At 34.2% G+C, this 9,670-nt stretch overlaps 1 protein-coding gene across 2 annotated transcripts in view; it reads right to left on the bottom strand.

Moving 5' to 3' along the window:
* GRIK2 (glutamate receptor, ionotropic, kainate 2) overlaps positions 1-9,670 on the bottom strand; it is a 737,896-nt gene that overhangs the window by 29,226 nt on the left and 699,000 nt on the right. The window lies entirely within an intron of this gene.

The following is a 9,670-nucleotide window of genomic DNA, read 5'->3' as shown; positions in this document are numbered from 1 at the left end:
CAGGCCCACTTGATTTCACATTCCAGGATGTCTGGCTCTAGGTGAGTGATCACACCATCATGATTATCTTGGTCATGAAGATCTTTTTTCTACAGTTCTTCTGTGTATTCTTGCCACCTCATCTTAATATCTTCTGCTTCTGTTAGGTCCATATCATTTCTGTCCTTTATCGAGCCCATCTTTGCATGAAATGTTCCCTTGGTATCTCTCATTTTCTTGAAGAGATCTCTAGTCTTTCCCATTCTGTTGTTTTCTTCTATTTCTTTGCATTGATCGCTGACATGTCTAATTTACACATGTTTGTGTGTGTCTAAATTTGAACTAAATGAATTGAACTCATATCGTGCAAGGACAAATCAGTTTAAAAATATAAGCACCTTAATTCTCCATGTTGAAAATTAAGGGCAAGACCTTATTTCCCCCTTTTCTAGAGCACTCGGCTTGGAAGATTGTGTTTTATAAGTTTTCTTTCCCTATAGCTTCAAAATGTATATAAATCTTTTTAGGAGCTAAATAAGCCACTTTTCAGTTTTAAGGAATGTCTTCCTCAAGGACTTGGGACCTGTCTTTTTTTTGGGGGGGAGGGGATTGGGGGGGGAAATACAATCATAAGGAATCTAATGTGCCATCTCCTAGTTTCTGTGAAAGAGTATCAGCTTACTTTGGTGGGACCTCACTCCAAACTGCAAACCCTCCTCTTGTCATAACAAAAGTTAACTTAATTTTTCTTTGGATGAATTCAGTTAGCTAACACAGATATTCAGTGCAATCATCAAATCAAATTATCTAATCCAATAATATAAACATGATTCTACCCATGTTGAGTCTTAGAGAGTCTTAGTGACTTCACCTGTGACTCCTGGGACACTTAGGTGGAACAAAGATTTGTTTTAAGTCATGTCTACAATGGCCACATATTACAGAAAATATGGTAGGGCAACACATGCAAGGTACTCATCTTTGAAATTTAGTGCTTATACATTTTACTTCTGTGCTTTGACTTTTTTTCTTTTCCCTAATACCAATGATTCATTGATCTTACTTAGTCATGCTAACCAAAGGATGACAGTCTGGCACAGTCAATCAGGCTAACTAATCTATAATGTAATTTGAATCCACGGCCTTGGAGTAATCACCACAAGGCACCAACAAAATAAATTCATGGTCTAATGTTTGCATATAAAATCTATCAGGACAAACTGTTTTCATGAGAATTATCCATGTATTTATTGTTTAGGGACCATGTGGTCAACATTTACAATATTAATGAAAGCTGCTCACATTGGTGCTCACAATTCATCAAATTCCCTCTGGAAACTTCCTAGATTCTAGCTTTCAGAGTTTGTTGATGATGTCTGTGGAGCACGCATAGCTTATTACAAAGACTCATCTGTTTTCAGTGACATGAAATCTAGGCTTTAGCAAATACGCCAGGAAAATACAGGTGTATTTTGGCTTTTTGTTTGTTTGTTTGTTTAATTTAGGCTCTGAAAATTATTAGATCTCGATTGAGACTTGCAAAATCACTTCACCAACATTAAAATTATGCTGCTTGTGCAATGAAAAAATGGAATGCATTTTAATGGAAGGTTTGACCTGCAGAAAGATGAATAATTTGCATCAATTTTTGTGCATTATGTTCAACTAATGAAGACAAATGTATTCATTCATTTTAGTAAAGCTGAAGAACTAAAGACCAGCAATTTTATGCATCTATAATGATGAATATTACAGTACTTATTGTATGATGAATTGGGAATTCTAGAATTGGATGGTGAGCAAAACAGGGGAAAAACATGCTTCTCATACTGATTTCTATTTTTATAAAATGGGCATCTGCCTTAAACAAACAACATGCCTCTTTTTAGTACTGATCCCAATCTCTCACTTAGTCAAATAACAAGAAATAAAGAAGCAGTGAAATCTCATGCATTTAACATTAGAAAATACAAGAAAGAAATTTTACATTGTTCACATGTCAAAGTGATATCCTTCTACCATAAAGAGTCCACGATACAACCTATTGTAACTTTAGGCTGATTATGTGGAAGGACATTATAATGAGATAAAAGTAACTTAAGAATTATTAATAGAGCTATAGCTATTTTATATTTGTTAATATAAAATACGTTAGAAAATAGTTTACAAAGGTAATATTAAATTCCAATTGTGAAGTAAGAATGTATCTTATTTATAATTGCATATGAAAGAAATAAATATATAATAGAAATAAGATGCAAATAATTTTGTGTAAATATAATAGAAATAAAATGTAAATATATTTACATAGAAAATTTAATAGAAATATAATGTATATAACAATTTTGTGTCTGATAAAATTGTCTTTAAATTTAACCCTAGTATTAAAGACATATATAAAAAATAAGAGACATTTATAAAGCCAGTATCTTTGCATTCATCTTTACTTTGTCTCTTTATTGCCTATTAAGTTCTGCATATATTACATATCAGTAGTTTTCTATGATATGAGTAATTTAATGTGGATTTAGTTCACAGAAATAATTATACATTGACTATTTAAACTTACTATTGATGTAACCCCACAAGTTAAGTAGGGATACATAAGGTTATAGAAAATTTTAGCATTGTGGATGATAGGCACATAAACAGTATTTCCTGCATCCCCTTTTCAGTTGACTGGTATTTCCCATATGTTATTTACTGGTGGAAGCACCAATAAATGGATGAACTGTACCACTAGCTTACTTTTAAAGATAGAAACAGTTTTAATGGGACCCTACAGACACTTTACAATATTTCTATCAAACTGAACACAGCAAAGCAAAATAACACCAACTGGCTCTAATGGATTTCTCTAGATTGCTGCTTTCCTACCAGCTCACAACTGCTGAGTCTGCCTAGTCCTCAAAGTGCACTATGCACTCAAAATTCCAAAGACAGAAGCCAAGAAGGCTTTTAGTATGGGTGGTCAGAAGGGAGACAAGGCAGCTGAAAATGCCATTAAGTAGAAATGCTCCCCATTCAACTTCATAGATTATAACCTATGCTGAATTAACAAGCAAGACTGCAACCTCTCACACACATTTTAGTATTCCTTAATGAAAACTGCTGTGATTTGTTTTTTGCTTTACCCCCCACCCCGCATCCAGTTTTTGTTGTTTTAATTTGAATGGATGAAAAGGAATTTCAGTTAACTTATTATAAGAACACCAAAACTTCAAAAATCTACCATACCATAAATATCACATTAAAATAGCACCACTGCATTCTGAAAAACTATAAAAGGGATTTAATGTCACCATGAGCTTAATTAAGCCAGCTTATGCTTATTTAGCATTTACCTTCGAATCATTGTTGATTGCTCCACTAAGGTATTTTGTGTAAACAGAGCTTCCCTAATTAAATAGCTTCTATCTGAGTCATTCAGTGAGTCCACAACATGCTTTGGGTGGTAATAATCACACTCAGAGTGATGAATGGTCACAGCAGGGCCCTAGATGAATCACAGGAGGCCCAGAAGGCTTAAAGGACACATGGATTTTGGGGGGAAAAAACGGAAAATACGCATGAGTTTTGAAATATTTCTCAATACTCAGTTCAGAAGAGACATAGTATTTCTCTTTAACCTCCTGCACTTAACCACACATGCCTCTATGACAGTAACTAAAAATCTGAGTAACAGTAAAAGCAAGGGAAAGGGAGTTCCTCTTTGATCACATTTACAATATTAATAAAAATAGAATTTTCATTTCAGTTTATGGCTCCTGCAGGTATAGACTCAAAATCCTGAGGAATTTCTGGTATCGATCTAAATTTCCAGAAACGGCCTGCATTGCTTTGCTTTGAATAGAGTATCTCCTTAACTTTTGTTGGGAAAAGAAAATTCAAATACCCTTTTATTTTTCACACCTAAAAACATTAGTTTTAAAAATTTATTCCTTATAATTAAACAAAATCTTAAAATTAAATACAAGTTATCAAAAAATCATCACTATTCTTGAACAAGATTATATAAAAGGGAAATGTTAATTAATGAGTTGAGATATTCAGGTTATGATGTTGGTTGAAAGTTTATGGTATGTCAGAATCTCATTCAAGTACTAGAGTTGCATGTCATTTCATTTATTAATGACTTAAGTAATAATTCATGAAGTTATATTTTTGGCAGAGCTATGACATAAAAAATCATAAATTACTGCCTGATTTTTTTTTTTTCCTCAGAAGCATTTGAGGGGTTAAAGTGTGAAATGCCTTTTTCTAGATTATACTACTTTGATGAATTTATATGAGTTAATAAGACTCATCATGTATTGGAGACTCAAAATCATTTAATTTTGTGCTATGCTTGAATGAATAAAATAAAATTTACTAAGTTAAGAATTTAATATTATCAAGTCAAACAGAAGAAAACAAGTTATCTGAACAAGAGGAAAAAAAGGATATCGTAATACCTGCAGGTGACTGATTTGAATATTTATTCCTTTAAGTGTAGTTATGTTATTCAGAATTAGGCTAAAAATAAAGTGTATATTGAATATATTAATAAAGAGACATTTTAGTAAATTTAAATTCAATATTTTTTGTCAGTGAAAATAAAAATATGGTGAAATGTTCTTCCTAGTCTATAATTTTGCTATTTCAAAGTATTATTAGATATTTTGAATTTGTATAAATATATACTGATAATTTTATATTAAAATTCCAAGAAGGTCCTTATAAAAGAAATTTATCATGTGCTAGCTTCTAATTTTTAAAAATTCTCTATTTAAAACACTAATATATTACACTATTACACCACACTAACTACATACTACAAAGATGATTCCACATAGATATATAATCCAACTTGATTTCTATAAGTTTCTTGTGCAAGTGACCTTGCAAATATCAGTGACTATTTTTTTGCAATAACTAAGCTTTTTCAGAAGGGCAAAAGTTGATTTGATCAGCTGAGCTGAGTAGATAAAAGAAAAAAAAAAAAAGACTATATCCTAAGGCTTATAGCTTAATTTGTTTTGTTCTCTCAATTTATCTATAAGGTTAGAATGAGAAGAAATAGAAATTCCAAATGTTGTGTATTTTTGTTAATTTAAAAAGTTACATTAAAACTAAAGTATATATATTATTTTAAATTGTTTTATATTTTCCTTATAAGTCAATATCTTACAGTGAACACTGTCAAGGGTAGGAATAAAAAATCTGCTCTTTGTATAGGTCCCATAAACTATCACAGGGAGCTTCCCTAGAACTGATTCAACTATTATCTTTCCTTTTTAAAATAGCTTTCACATCCGAAATATCCCAGTGAGTTTTTGAGAATTATATACTATTTTGATTGATTGGGCTTCCCTTGTGGCTCAGCTGGTAAAGAATCCACCTGCAATGTGGGAGACCTCGCTTAGATCCCTGGGTTGGGAAGATCCCTTGGAGAAGGGAAAGGCTACCCACTCCAGTATTCTGGCCTAAAGAATTCCATGGACAGTCTATGGGGTCGCAAAGAGTTGGACACGACTGAGCAACTTCTACTCACTTTGATTGATTTGTAGCAAGTGAAAGTGAAAGTGAAGTCGCTCAGTCGTGTCTGACTCTTTGTGACGCCGTGGACTGTAGCCTACCGGGTTCCTCCGTCCATGGGATTCTCCAGGCAAGAATACTGGAGTGGATTGTTATTTCCTTCTCCAGGGGATCTTCTGGACCCAGGGATCGAACCCCGGTGTCCCACATTGCAGGCAGATGTTTTACCCTCTGAGCCACCAGGGAAGCCCCTGATTTGTAGCAAGCATGTCCTCAAAGCAGAACAATATGATAGACACAGTCTTGGTACACTGATACATTGTATTTACAACTCAAACAAGCAAGTAAACAAAAAACTCTCAAGCTTAAGGTTTTATATTAAATATAAGTCAAATTTCTTTATTTTAATTATTTGAAATTATGAGTGTTATTATGTAACTAACATTCATGAAAAATATCTGTGCTATACTCCAAAGAGAAGCAAGTTAACAGGATGGCCTCCAACAGTTAGAGTTACCCCAGGCGCCTGTACAGTGATGAGGACAGGAACCAAAATGAGATGTCCCAGGCCCCATACTCCAAAGAGGGCCTCCCCAGTGGCTCAGTGGTTAAGAATCTACCTGCCAAACAGGAGATGTGGGTTTGATCCCTGGGTCAGGAGGATCCCCTGGAAGAGGGCATGGCAACCCACTCCGGTATTCTTGCCTGGAAAATTCCATGGACAGAAGAGCCTAGTGAGCTACAGTCCACAGGGTCACAAACAGTCGGACCTGACTGAGAGGATTTAGCACGCATACTCCAAAATCCTTATATATCCTCCCCAAATCTTATTTAATTCTCACTACCCTGAATCACTCTTGTTCAATGAGGTCATCACATTGAATAATGTAAGATGCTACACTGATCATTAGCTCCAAAAATTATTTGTTTTCTCTGTTTATAAACCTTGCTGCACCATCATATTTTTAGATGTAGAGTTCATTTGCTCAACAAATAATTGAAAGTCCACGGAGTGCAGGCAATAAACTTGTATAGGCTTACAACAACTAAAAGGCCAAAATCTCTGTCCTCCTCCACATAATGTAAACCAAAGGGGAAGGTATGGATATACAGGAATCTCACTCCTTTCAGAAACAAAATGAATTTATTTTCTTCAGTTCTTTCCAAATGAAACTGTGAAGCAATAGGAACCTATCAATCACTGCTTCCATTCTTCATATGTGTTTAAGGTGTTTGATTTTTAAAATTTGTTCTGAGACATCAGCAAACCATATTGCTTCACATAATAGTTTCCTGCCCACTTTAAATCAAACTCTAGGAATCTGTCAAGCATATTATCTGAAACACCATATTTAGCATTAAATAGACCTTAGGTTTTCCTAGTCTAACTCTCTAGTTTTACTAATTAAAAAAGAGTAATTTAGAAAATGTAAATTTCATGTCACTTGTCCAAGATCACAACAAATGATAAAACTAAATACAGAATATCAGTGTGCAAAATACTACGTGATGATAGTTTTGAGCATATAATCAGCCTCTTTTCTAACATATCATAAAGATCTGCCAGAGATTCTTGCAAGAGACTTGAGTTTGATCCCTGGGTCGGGAAGATCCCATAAAGGAGGGAATGGCTACCTGCTCCAGTATTCTTACATGGAGAATCCCATGGACAGAGGATCCTGGAAGGCTATACTCCATGGTATGGCCAAGAGTCAGACACAACTGAGTGACTAATATTTTCACTTTCACTAAGCTTGAAAATTTATCAAAGTTGTTCATCATAAACTCCAAATAAATGGTACATGAATGCATGAAACTGTTGAATTCTTGAGGGAAAGAACCATATGGGATCTAACTAGGGAGTATGCTAGAATTTGAACACATGATCAAGACAAAACTATCCCAATAAACTCAATCCTTATCATGAATATAAGTTAAAACATTTTGAAAAGACATGTTCCTTAAGCTTATTATAATTAGGATAACTCAATCATCTTTATATGTTAGAATTAATTATATATACTTTGGCAAAATAATGGCAAAGCTTTGGATGGTCTGTTCCCAGTGTGAGCAGTAAAGGAGGTTCATTTTGTGCAGAGAATTTTAAAACAACAGTAGCAACAACTATCACCCCACACTGGCAAGTCAATTAAAAAACATCCCTCCCTGTAAAATATCTTTTGTTCATCTGAGTTCTAAACACTTATTATAGAGTTTTAACAACCCTACTTATTGAACTTTGAATTAGCAAATATTTATTTTTTATTCTTTAATAGACATTGTACTCCACTTGGCAACTAAACTGGAGAATCCTCATTATACAGCTTAAAAGTGAAAATGAGACACTCAGTCCTGTCCAACTCTTTGTGACCCCATGGACTATACCATCCATGGAATTCTCCAGGCCAGAATACTGGAGTGAGTAGACTTTCCCTTCTCCAGGGGATCTTCCCAACTCAGAGATCAAACCCAGGTCTCCCATATTGCAGGCAGATTCTTTCTAGTTTTGTTTTGTTTTGCTTTCTTTATTTCAACAGTGACTGTGGAATCATTATTTTTAGTCTACCATATAAATGCTATGCAATGTTACAGGAGTGAATATCTCAAAATTCTCTCAGAGTCAGTTCAAACTATTTTTAGCTATAATGAATCTGAATAAACTTTTTGAAGTTATTATGGTGGAAAATTTTTGGACTTCCTAGATTTTTGAAAGTTGTTAGAAATGATCCCAAAGAAACAAAAACATGGATAGTATTGCAATTTCTAAATTTATCATGAAATGGAATTTTTTATGAATCTGTGCCTTACTTTCTAATTATAGTATACATCTTTGTTGATTTGAAAGTAACTTTTCAAAATTAAAAGCAATAAAATTATGAATGAGGATACATTGAGAAATATGGCTATACCATTTATTAAACGCAGTTACATGAAAATCAATTTTGACCCAGTTGTTGAAAAATTTGCAGAAGTTTCAAAACTATTATAGTGTCATTGTTCACTACTGTTTTTCATGCACTCAGTCTCTGGTATTTTGTTTCAGCAGCCCAGGTGGAGTAGCATATGCACATTCATTTTCTCACTACTTCTGTTGTGGTATCTTCTTAATTCTGACTCTGACACCTGTGCCTCCTTCTTATATGGACTCTTTCAGTTACATTGGACCCACGTGGTTAATCTATGGATGTGAAAGTTGGACTGTGAAGAAAGCTGAGCACCGAACAATTGATGCTTTTGAACTGTGGTATTGGAGAAGACTCTTGAGAGTCCCTTTGACTGCAAGGAAATCCAACCAGTCCATCCTAAAGGAGATCAGTCCTGGGTGTTCTTCGGAAGGACTGATGCTAAAGCTGAAACTCTGATACTTTGGCCACCTCATGTGATGAGTTGATTCATTGGAAAAGACTCTGATGCTGGGAGGGATTGGGGGCAGGAGGAGAAGGGGATGACAGAGGATGAGATGGCTGGATGTCATTACCGACTCCATGGACATGAGTTTGGGTGAACTCTGGGAGTTGGTGATGGACAGGGAGGCCTGGCGTGCTACAATTCATGGGGTCGCAAAGAGTTGGACACTACTGAGCAACTGAACTGACGTGGTTAATCCAGGAAGATTTCCCAGTTTTAAGGTCCTTAACTTAATCACATCTGCAAGGTCCTTTTTAGCAATAAAGGTAACATATTCATATGCTTGGGGGATTAAACCAGGGACATTTGGGGGGAGCCATTTTTATGCCCACAGCATGTATGTATGTACTCTAATATTATGTATTTATTCATTCATTAACTTATCATATAAATATATACATATCCATATATTATACATAAATATTAAGCTCAATAAATGTAAATTTTCATTGTCTTTTCTGGCAACTATTATTATTTCATTCCATGATTGTTATTGAAACTAATTTTATCATATAGAAGAAAGAATGTTAAATAGAATCATTCCTAGTGTAAATTATTCTATGTATTTTACTGGTAAATCATCTGCCAGTACCCAAACAAAATATATTTCTCTTAAATAAAATGATTACTCACAGTAACCATTGGCAGCTCATTCTTTTAGTCAGCAAAATCAAATACTATATTCATATACCATTAATCCGAAAAAAATAAAGTTCCAAAAAATTTATTTTATTCATCGAACTTTTTTTTAAGTGTAAGATTAAAG

The sequence above is a fragment of the Bison bison genome, unplaced genomic scaffold, assembly GCF_000754665.1.
Source record: "Bison bison bison isolate TAMUID 2011002044 unplaced genomic scaffold, Bison_UMD1.0 scf7180017864159, whole genome shotgun sequence".
Classification (NCBI taxonomy): Eukaryota; Metazoa; Chordata; class Mammalia; order Artiodactyla; family Bovidae; genus Bison; species Bison bison.
The sequence above is the reverse complement of the archived record's forward strand: the minus strand, read 5'-3'. Positions and strand labels throughout refer to the sequence as shown.